This window comes from Sturnus vulgaris, chromosome 4 (genome assembly GCF_052056855.1).
Source record: "Sturnus vulgaris isolate bStuVul1 chromosome 4, bStuVul1.hap1, whole genome shotgun sequence".
NCBI lineage: Eukaryota > Metazoa > Chordata > Aves > Passeriformes > Sturnidae > Sturnus > Sturnus vulgaris.
Genome location: NC_142246.1, coordinates 14,881,539 through 14,892,179, shown reverse-complemented (window position 1 = coordinate 14,892,179; position 10,641 = coordinate 14,881,539). Strand labels below are relative to the sequence as shown.

Here is a 10,641-nt window from a genome sequence, read left to right as displayed (position 1 = left end):
GCCTGTACAGAGGCAAATGCTAGGATGAGCAAGCTGCACAGAAACAGAGAAAGCTTAGTCAAAACATGGTGAAAATTACTATTATTTGGACTATGCCTCTAATTCCCTTGTAAGGCCTTTCTGTGTCTGCTCATCAAATGGGCAGAATGAAATGCAGAGGAATTTAATGAAGTGTCCATTTAGCAAGACAAATGGGAACAGGAGTTTGCAATCTAAGCTCTAAGCTATTAGACCTCAGATCTTCAAATATCTGTAATTCAATGTCCAGGGAATTAAGGAGCAGAAAGATTGCCACAATATGAGTGAGGCTCAGATTTATAGATAAAGCATTAGAATAATAAATAATGGCTTCCAGTTTTGTCAAAAGGCCTTTTCTACCTTGGAGGATTTGCAGGCTTCATATGCTGAAGGGAATATTGCTACTTTCTAGTTGGAATTGGCACCAAAATCCCAATCTTTTATCTGTCATGTCCACTTTGGACCACTGCCTGTTCCAAGAACAGATCCTCTTTTTTAAAACTTGCTTCATTATTTAACATTTTTTTCCTAATATATTATTAAGAAACAAAAGAGAAAGGTGTAGAAGTTCTACCTGGCAAGATTCAAGAGTGGTGCTACACTATCATATCTTCAATTTGTCAAAGGAAATAAAATAAAAAAATAATCTCATAAAGGTCAAATGGTATCAAACAGTGTTGGGTAAAGATGCAGAGGTCAGACTTGAAGACTTACTATCACCACTGCGTGGTACCACACCTAATTCTTTGGTATTGCTTGGCACTGTGGACCCACTACACTGGTCATCACTATGGTGAGGCTGTTCAGAAGTGTGAAAAAGAAACTGGAAATTTAACTAGACTGCTGAGGTGAAGGCTAAAATTTTAGTCTTTAATGATGACAGAAGATGTCCATTCAGACATTTCACAGTACACCAAAGTCTACTCTCATCTGACACCCAGGTACCTCTTCCCAAGAGTCTGCCATACCTACTAGCTTAATATTGAAATTAGTATAACTCTTCCTGGATTTGTGTATGTTGTGCATATGAATCACAGGAAAGGTAATCAGAACAGTCCTCTCTGGCTAAAAAAAAAAAAAATCTAAATCAAGGAATGATTGTTATGAAACAACACCTGACCATTCCTTTCTTCACAGGATGCAGTACACACTGAAGAATGCAGGACTTGTCACAGTTCCTTTTATGAAAGTAGGTGATGAGCAAACTTGATGAAAGTTAATCTTTGTTTTGACTCATGTGGACTTATGGAGCCAGAGACTGGACACCTGAGCAAAGATCCAACTAGCATAACAAGGGGGATGCATCCTGCTGTACTCATCAGCTCTGTGAACTCCAGCAGAGAGGGAGGGAAGTTTGGTTCTGCAGCAGGGCAGAACCAAGAGGCACTCTGTGGCCCTTGGAGCATGAGGCTGGTTCTTGCTCTGCTGCCTGCACAAATACATCTGTGTGCTACCTCAACTCAGGCTACATTTTAAGATTACTTAAGATTACTTTAAGATTATTTTAAGATTTCTTAAGATTTTAAGATTAAAGCAACAAACCTCAGTTGTCCTCCAATGTATATGTTCTCTGTTCTCCAAGACTTAATGTTGCTATGAAATACTTATAAAATGAAAATCATTTGATATTCGGGCATGCAAAAAGACAAAGAATCAGGGCTAAATGCCAGCTTTTCTTTTTCATATCTTACATACTTCAACAGTAGAAATACTTCACAATTTCTTGGTCTCTTACAACCTAGCAACAGGAAGGTAAAATATAGGAAATAATAAATTAATGAGAACATTAGGGAAAGAAAGAGTCAATCTTCACAAAATTCTGGAAATACCTTCCTTGGAAAAAAAAATTATTACATTATAGGAAAAGAAATGTCATTTTGCTTGGATCACGTTATCATGAGGGCTGCAGCCTTTTGCTCAGCCATAATGAATGGTTTTGCATCAAACTTAAGAAGACCAAGGAGGGAGCTGGAGCTGTGAGGTGGCAAAGGGGAGAGGTTTCACTCCTATTTTGTGTGATAACAGCTTGTGGGTAGTAGGCTGCTATCCCAACCATTCAGTGGAAATTGGGAGCTTGAGATGGGGACAGAAATGTCAGGGGAATTTTTAAATGTGGAGCTGAACACGAGGACAGGGAGGGAAAAGTTCATCACCTAAACCATAAAACCTGGACAATGTTAAAAATTGCTCTCTACTCACATTATAAGAACCTTAGGGACCAGGTGCTCAGCACAACCCTGTGAAGGGCTTATAAAACCCAGGCCTTTACTATCTTGCTAATAAATTTAGAGCTGAGCTATAGTCTGTATTAGATAAATTGTTATGCCTCATATAGTTCATTTGAGGAGACTTGCACTAGGTGTAAAGTTAATAATAGAAACTGGAGCGAAGGGGCCCTGTCAGGTTAATCCTGCAATGTGTGTTATGAGATTCCTACAAGATGTTGTAGGTGGTGGTGTCATTCTCCCTGAAAACAAAATAAACGGATGCCTTCCTTTCTTGTGTTTTGTTGTGCTACAGATTATTTAATAGTGATATTAAAAATAACCTTCTTCCAATCTTCTTTACTCATGTCAGACGGCGTTTGCTATAGAGCAAGCAGACCAAAGAAGGTCACTGCAGCAGCTAAGCTCCTGAGGTAGGATTACATTTTGTGGAAAGCATGGGATAGTCACCCTGTGCTGAGAGGGCTTCTGCTTGTCAGAGTCACAAATAGAGATGAAAACCAATCTTCTTTTTCCTGAAAAGTGACTATCCAGATCAATGACTCTGCTTCTGCGACAGTATTCACATATCTACTCAATTTGGCTGACTAAATATTTTTGTAGTGTTCTGTTCTTACTGGCATAGACATACTTTCATCAGATTCATAGTTTGTGCAAACCATGTATTACAGCCTCTCTTTCCTCTGCCCAAGCAGTCCATCTCAGGTCCCAGCTTTCAGAAGAAATTTATAAATGCATTCATTAAAAAAAACCTAAAATAAGTAAGCCACAAGAGAGAAGAAGAATCTATCAGATCCAATCTCCAGGTATCCATGAGAGTAGCCTGAGATGAGGCCACTGTCTAGGCTCGTGGTGTGTGTCCCCCATGCAGCTGCTGGCCACTTGCATCATCTGTGTATATGAATTCATTAGCCATGAACTTTGTGATTGTGCCTGTGGGACCCAGCCCAGCCGAAGCCTGTATATCCCCCACAGGAAATCAGTATATCACAAGAAGGAGCTGTACTGGTAGCCAGTGCTTAACTGGTCACAAGCAAGGAATTACCAGCATTGAGAACAGACAGTCCTGTGTCCCATGGCAGTACCCTGATTTCTGAAGGGAAAGACACAAAACTGTGTTCAAGTTTGGTAAACAGGAGCTTCCTTATTTAAAATCTCTTTCTCTATCAGATGAAATTACACGTGTGCAGGAGGTTTTCAGGACTTCATCTGAAAGTGTTCATTCAAAGCCATAATTTTCTTTCTCACAAACTGAAATGGCCTTGCTGATATGGCCATGTTCTCTATCAGTCAACTCATTACATCCAGTTCCCACAGAAAGAACCTTGGAGATGCTGACCAGGACCTTTTTGTCACTTGAGGAGTGTAAGGTGCTGGAGCTGGAACCAAAATCTGGAGTGGTAGTTGGCCATTGTAGCCCAACCTGTTACCAAACAGTATCAGAACTAAGTCAAAAACTTGAAAAAAATATGAAAATGTGGGTGAGAAGAGCATGGAATAAAGCTGCAGAAAATCTTGACTTGCTAGAGCCAAAGATATTTTGATTTTCTTTTGGGTTACTAATTTTGTTCTAGTGTCAAAAAGACATGTGCCTTTCCCATTTTTGTTTCAAGCATTCCTGACTTTGTAGTTTATCAGTATGCCAGGAGTCAAAGCTTGTAAGCAGAAATAAGACACAGAAATGATGGAAACACAGAGTGAGTTGGGGGTAGGGGGAGAAGCTCATAAAAGAAGATACAAGCTCCTAGTATATGCATCTTGTAATCCCTGTCATTTTGTATCTTTGTTTAGCTGTGAAATCTGTTATAGCAACTATTACTGGTTTGTTTCCTCAGATGAAAAACAATGAATATAATTTTTAAGTTCCCTGACAAGTTGACATGGAGATTTATCAGTCACAAGAAAGGGGCATAACAGAGTATAATGGCAAGACATATAGCTGACAAAACATCAACTCTGAAGGCATCCCAAAGTGATATAAATCTTCCATTCAAATGAAGGCAATCCTTACTGAAATCATATCTTAAAGAGGCATGAATATAAGGTCTACAATGCAATGTCACATTGTTTTCTAAGCTTGAGAATGAATGTGAGTAGCATTGTCAATTTCATTTTTTTATTTTTCCTTGGGAGTAAGAAATCAAGCAAATACATGTCGGAGAATAGCACACAGCAGTTTTACTGTTTCCCACCATTTCTACGGATTCTTTCAAATTTTGCATGTTTAGTGTCTAATAGAGCAACATGTTCCTCCTGCTTGCTCTAACTCCAGTTCTCTACTCTCACAGAGCCTGCAGAGCCTGGGTTAGCCAGGCTCCAGCCTCGGAGAGTTCACAGCTTGGAGTTCGGGTTGTGAACTCATACAGCCTGTAATCCTTTAAGCCTTGCATCCCACAGAAGAATTAAGGATGAGGAAGGCTGCAGCTGTGGATGTCAGAGAGGGGAGAAAGGGCGATGATGCAGAGCTGAGCAGAAGGAGGGCATGGGCTATGCAGGTAGCTGGTGAGTGCTGCTGGGAAGAATTTGCTAATTGGGAGGGCTGGCAGAATCCAAAGGGCTAAGCCAGGCCTAAAAGGAAGGGTGGTATTGAGTGGCAGGAGGAAGAGCAGAGCTAGGCAAGGTGCACAGTGGCAGAGGACAAAGAAGGACTCAGGGGTTGTAACCTGCAGAAAGCAGAGCAAAGTGGGCAGGCATCAGGCTAAAGAGTAGAGCTGGAAAGAGGGCTAAGTAGACTAGTTTGATTTTGGGATGCTGGCAGAATGCTGGATGCTGTCACTCTGATATGTTCTTGGCAAAGTGTGTACATAAATCACTTTTCTCCACAGCCCTGGTGCAGGGAAGGCATGCTGCTCCTCTCCCACACTTCCATGCACCCTTTTCTCCCTAAACAAAGATCCAGAGGAAGACTAAACACAGCATAAGAGGTTTTCTGCCTTGTCCTTTTTCTTTTTGGGATGTGGAAAGTTTGGAGTTACGATTTTAAGTCTCTTCAGGGAATACTATACCTAGCTTGACTCCAACTAATGAAAAAGGCTATTTATCTAATACACCTTTAATCACAAGCTCTACTTAAACATCAATTACATGATACAACCATTATAGTTAAGCTCTAAATCTCACGTATCTTCCTGTTATCTGAGGATTTTCCTCTGAGATAACAGAGATGATTGATATGCAGCCAGATTTTCAAATGCTCACCACAGAGTATGGGTCAGGTTTTTTCATCCAGCTGTTACTGTTTTGGATGCTTATACAGCAGGTTTTCAGATGCCTTATCACCTACTGTGCTGTGGCTTGGAAGACTGCTTCCTCATTTATGTAAGCAATTAGGGTTCAGCTGCCTCGGGAACCTGACCACAGCTCTGAGTGCTGACATCATTTAAAATTTTTGGCCATAAAGAACACAGCTAGTAGGCATCCTGATTAAATTTAGCCCAATTGCCCTAATAAGGCACAAAGGACCACAGATAGTAGATGATGCATTTCCTCAAGGATGGCTTTTCTTGACGTCTCTGGGCTTGCTAAGACTCCACCCTGTTTTTACACATTGTGCCTCTCTAATGTGACTGTTTTCCACATGCAGGCAAACCATGGACCAGCACATCCTTCACTGTGCTCATGGGAGTGTGCAGCTAAGCAAGCCCAGGCACGGCTGTGATTTAGATGGCAGGGACATAAGAGGGAAAGGGTTGCAAACTGGCGCAGTATTTCCCACTGTACAGTTGTCTGCCTCTACCTGACGTGCAGTTAGCAGAGAAGAAACATCAAGGAAAGGTCACCAGCTGCTCAGAGCAGTTTCAGGTCACACACATGCCCGGGGTTGCCAGCAGTGTAACGGGAGGCAGCTGAAGCGGTCATGCTTCCATTTACCATCTCACGGTGACAAGCTCTGACATCTTAACTAGGTACATTTTCAGTACCCAGTATGTTATAAATTATCTTAACTCAGTCACTTCCAGACACCTTAGGCAAGTCCTTTATTTCAGGCTAGATCCAAATTGTACAGAGAAATTCAGACATGACTGGAAAGCTTTCTTATATCGATAGCAACATCCATAAAAATAAACAGGACATCTGTCATACATGGATAATACTAATCATAAAATAGATGTTGGCTTAGTCTGCTGAAGAAATGCCTCAATTAGTAGTGTTGACTTTGATTCAGATTCAATTTTTGTCTGAAAGCTAGTATCTTTTTCCTATTACTCTAGGTTCATGTCCTTGTTTATTTAAACTACAGACATTTCTCATCCAGAAGTACTGTGGTATCCTTCCATAAATGGTAGAAAACCTGTAACTTGTATAAATTAGTAACCCAAGAGAAAAATCTAAATGTCTTTGGCTCCAGCAAGTCAAGATTTTCTGCAGCTTCATTCCACGCTCTTGTCCTCTGCATTCTCATGTTCTCTTTGAGTTCCTGTAGACTATTCCATGCTTGCAGATATCTAGCACTATAGCCACGTGTCTTCACTCTGCATTTTAAAATCAGTCAGTGCGTCACTGAGGTCAGTAGGGCTTGGCCTTTCTGGTTTAACTCTGAATGGAAGCAAGGGAATCAAACTCACCATATTGTCTCAATAACAGTGTGGGGTACCCACAACCCATTATCTGGAAGGACTATTCTCTTGTATTTAGAACAAGTTTCATCCAAAGCTTAAGCCAGGAACTGTAATTCTCTTTTTCAGACTATCCGACTAATTTAACACTTTTGTCCATCTGTCAAGGTGTTCTGTTTTCTCCAAGGCTACTCTGTTGTTCCTCTGATACCTGGCTTAGCGTGCCTGTGACAACTATAACAAGAACTCGGACAAGAGCCTTTCTCTGTGCTCTGCACCACTACATTTTGGGTTGTACCTTTACATATCCTCCTGCTGAAGAAGCTAAGATTAGCTCTGGTCAGGATAACTGTTCTGTGTGCAGCCAGTGTAGCAACTTGTTCTTTGATGTACATTGCTGGCAAATGCCCTGAGCTGAAATACAGGTAGATTTCAGCAACACTGAACACCGCCTGTGGGAAAACTGTTCGATGTTTGGCCAGGCTTAAATTAGCAATGCAGAGTGGTGCCATAGCTGTAGCCTTGATTTGTTTCTGCTTGCAAAAAGGAGACTAACTGTCTTCTCCATTTTTTTTACTGATTTCCAAGGAATCAGCATAAGCTTGGATGTCCAGCAAAAATTCTTGCTTTGTCTTGCAATGCATTTGTGATGCTGAATAACAGAAGGTGTAGTAACAGAGGCAAGAATCATGTTCATATTTTACTACTGCAATAGAGAAACCACATTAATACACCAAAGTTGCAAATTAAAATCAAAAGCACAAAAAAATCTGCACAGGGCAGAAGGAAAGCGCAACACCCTTTAAAAGCGTTTATTACTGTACTGCAACCTGTAAGGAAAACACTTCTCATTTTACCAGTAAATCACTGGCCTTCGGGAACAGAGAACACTTAGGAACATAGATAACAGCCCTAAATGAAATGCTAAATCCATCAGGAAATAAGGACACCTCTCGAGAGGAGTAAAACAAGATTTTTTTTTTTTTTCAAAAGCTAATAGGGAAAGTCATCTTGATGGTTAAAGCAAACCCGCCTGACCTCGAACCAACCCGCAGAGGCAATCGCCGAGGGGAAGATGGCACGGCCGTGGTCGGGGCGCGATGTGCGTGGCGGAGCACCGTGCCGGCCGGGAACAGGGCGGGAGCCGGCCCGGGATGCAACAGGTCACCGATGGCTGCGCGCTGAGAGGGGTGCGGGTTCTGCCTGACCCGCTCTGCTGCGTTAGACGGGCCGTGGCTCCCAGCCTATCTCCAGCTCCGCTCGCCCAGCACAGCCCGCCGGGGTTAAACCCCTGACGCTCCTCCTCTTCCTCCCCCCACCATCCCGGCCTGTCGGGGTGGTCCTGCAGCCCCGGCCCGGGGCAGAGCCCGCCCTCCATAATCTGTGCGCGGGCGGCACCGCCACGGCTGCTGCGGCGCTCTGAGGCGGAGCGGAGCGGGTTGTGCTGTGCGGGCCGTGCCCCGCCGCCTCCGGCTCGCTGTCCCCGCTCGACCGGTGAGTGCTGCGGGCAGGGGGTACGTGAGGAGGGGTCCCGGGCAGCTCCGGCGGGGCCGTGAGAGGCAGCAGGCGGGGATGAGGCTCCTCCGCCTTCTCTCGCTGCGGGCGGGAGGTCCTGGCCGGGAGAGCGCGGCCCCTTCGCGGGAGGAGAGCGTCGGCGAGCGGGAGAGCTCCGTGGGAAGCCCGGTGAGGGCGGGCGGATGGCCGTCGAGGGAGGCGGCTCCCCGCGGGAATGGGGCTCCCCGCGGGAAGGGATCCCAGGGGGCTCGGCTGGGAGAGCGACCTGTGGGAGCGGCGGGATGGAGGCGCCCTGAGAGGAGAGCGCGGGGTGAGGCGGGGGCAGAGGGGCGGCCGGCGGGCAGGGCAGTGCTGCGGGGGCTGGAGAGCGGGATGGCGGGAGAGACGGGCTGCGGCACGGCGGGGGGATGCGGCCGGTCCGCGGGGAACCAGGGCGGGTCCTCTCGCCGAGCAGAGCGGGGCGGCGGGCACGGGGTGCGCGTTCCCTCCCCGGGTGTCGTGTATGGTGGTGGCGGCTGGGGAGAGGTCGGGAACAGCTGTGAGCCACCGGCAGATGAACAGAGAGGAGCGGTGCGAGCAGGGCGGGGAGAACCCCGCAGATCTCCGGGTAGACGGGAAGCCGCTCCACGGGAAAGGAGGAGGAGGAGGGCGGCCGCTGAGGGCACCTGCCCGGGGCGAGGAGGGGGGAGGCGGGCGGTGGGGCTCGTCTGAGCCGTCTCGGTGAGGCGGACGGGGCTGTGCTGTCCTTGAAATCGGCTTGTCAGGGGAGGGGAGGAGGAGGCAGGGAGGAGACCCCCAGGCTGGGCTCTGCGGAGGATGTGAGCGGGGACAGGGCCCGTGCGCTCCTGCGGGCTCCGCGCTCGGCACGGCAGCGCTGCGGCGGATGCCGCCCGCCTCGGAGGAGTTCCCTGAGGCGGTGCTGCCGCTGGCTGCTCGCTGAGCACCTGGGCAGATCGCGCCAGCCCGCCCCGGCTGGCCAGACGTTTTCCTCAGCAGAGGTGAGCTCTGCAGGGAGCCAGGAACCTCATCCGAGAGCTGGGGAGAAGGGGCAGTTGTGGTAGTAAACACGGGCTGTGTCTTCTGCACACAGATGCGGAGGAGCCGGTGAAGAAACTACCGCCACATGGGTCGGTATTGCAGCAGAGGCAGAGCTGCGGTAGCCGCGCTCCTCTGCAGTTTGCAGATAAGGACTAGGCGGCCTGTTGGAGGAAGAGGTCTCTACAGTTTAAGCGATTGGAAAGAAGGTGAAGGAAAGGCTCAGTCTCAGCTGCCAGTGGGAGACGCGCGTCGTGTTGCGGTACCTTGGTGTCGGGACGTGTACACGGCGCTTATCAGTTCACACTTGCCAAAAACTGCCTGTTTATAGGCTGGAGTTACTGTGTTTTACAATTTTCTGCTGATGCTGAGAAGTAATTTAACAAAGAATGCCCTATAAATACTGGGGTAAATGCACCACTTAGAATGAAGTTAAATAAATTATTTTGTTTGGTTAGTGAAAATATACTTTAAATATTTAGGCAATCAGCTGAAAATTAGACCTGCTTATATTTCGAGGAAGGTGTCTCATCTGGAATTTTTACAGGTGTGCTTCTGCTTGCAAATGGCTGTGACTTGTAAAACAGAAGACTGTGTTTATGTTGCTTTTTTTATTTATTAGTTTTGAAATTAGTGAGAGGCTGCTGAAAGCAGACTGGATTCTGAATATTCAGTTTTGCCTGACCTGAGCACTTACCTGATTTGAACATATAGCAGGGGAGTCAGATGGGTACCAAGGCTGCCTTGTGTGCAAGATGCTGTTTGTTTGGGTTTTCTTGGTGCTGCCAAGCTCTGTTCTGCAGTCCCTAGTGTTTATTAGGTTTATCTGCTTCTTAATCCTCCTATGGCAACAGGTTGTAATTGTTGGTAGGCCTAGGCAGATTTTGTAACAGAAAGCTGTACCGTTTTAGCCTGCCAGTATCTAACTTGGCTTGGTGTATTGGATCTCTTGAACGGGAAGGTGGTGGTTTTTTGTTGGTTTTGTTTTTGTTTTTGTTTTTTTTAAGCATGCTTAGAAGTTTCAGTCTGCCTATGTAACTGTGTTTTGTGGCTGTTTTAATTTCACTTCTGGTGGTTGCTGGCGTGGTGCACGGGGATTATGGACTTGGATTTTCAAATGTGTAATTTAAAAAAATGGAACAAATGTACTCAGAACCCTTGTGTGGGCTTCCTATGGACAATTAATCTACCACCATCCCAGCCCATCCTGGTCTGCTGCCAGCAGGCAGCACCCCCATTGAACTTCAGCAGTCTAGCCCCTAGTTGATTGAATTTCAGTTCACGGGGTTAAT

General features: G+C 45.9%; 1 protein-coding gene across 8 annotated transcripts in view; it reads left to right on the top strand.

Moving 5' to 3' along the window:
• The first annotated feature begins 8,166 nt into the window (after positions 1 to 8,166).
• Positions 8,167 to 10,641, top strand: part of PROM1 (prominin 1) — a 60,259-nt gene continuing 57,784 nt past the window's right edge. For 3 of the 8 annotated variants that reach the window (XR_015803035.1, XM_088163174.1, XM_088163170.1), the window contains exon 1: positions 8,169 to 8,293. The gene's annotated coding sequence lies outside the window, so the exon portion shown is untranslated. Of the gene's footprint in view, positions 8,294 to 10,641 lie in introns of all 8 variants that reach the window. The other 5 variants (XM_088163173.1, XM_088163172.1, XM_088163175.1 and 2 more) reach the window with 4 other exon arrangements.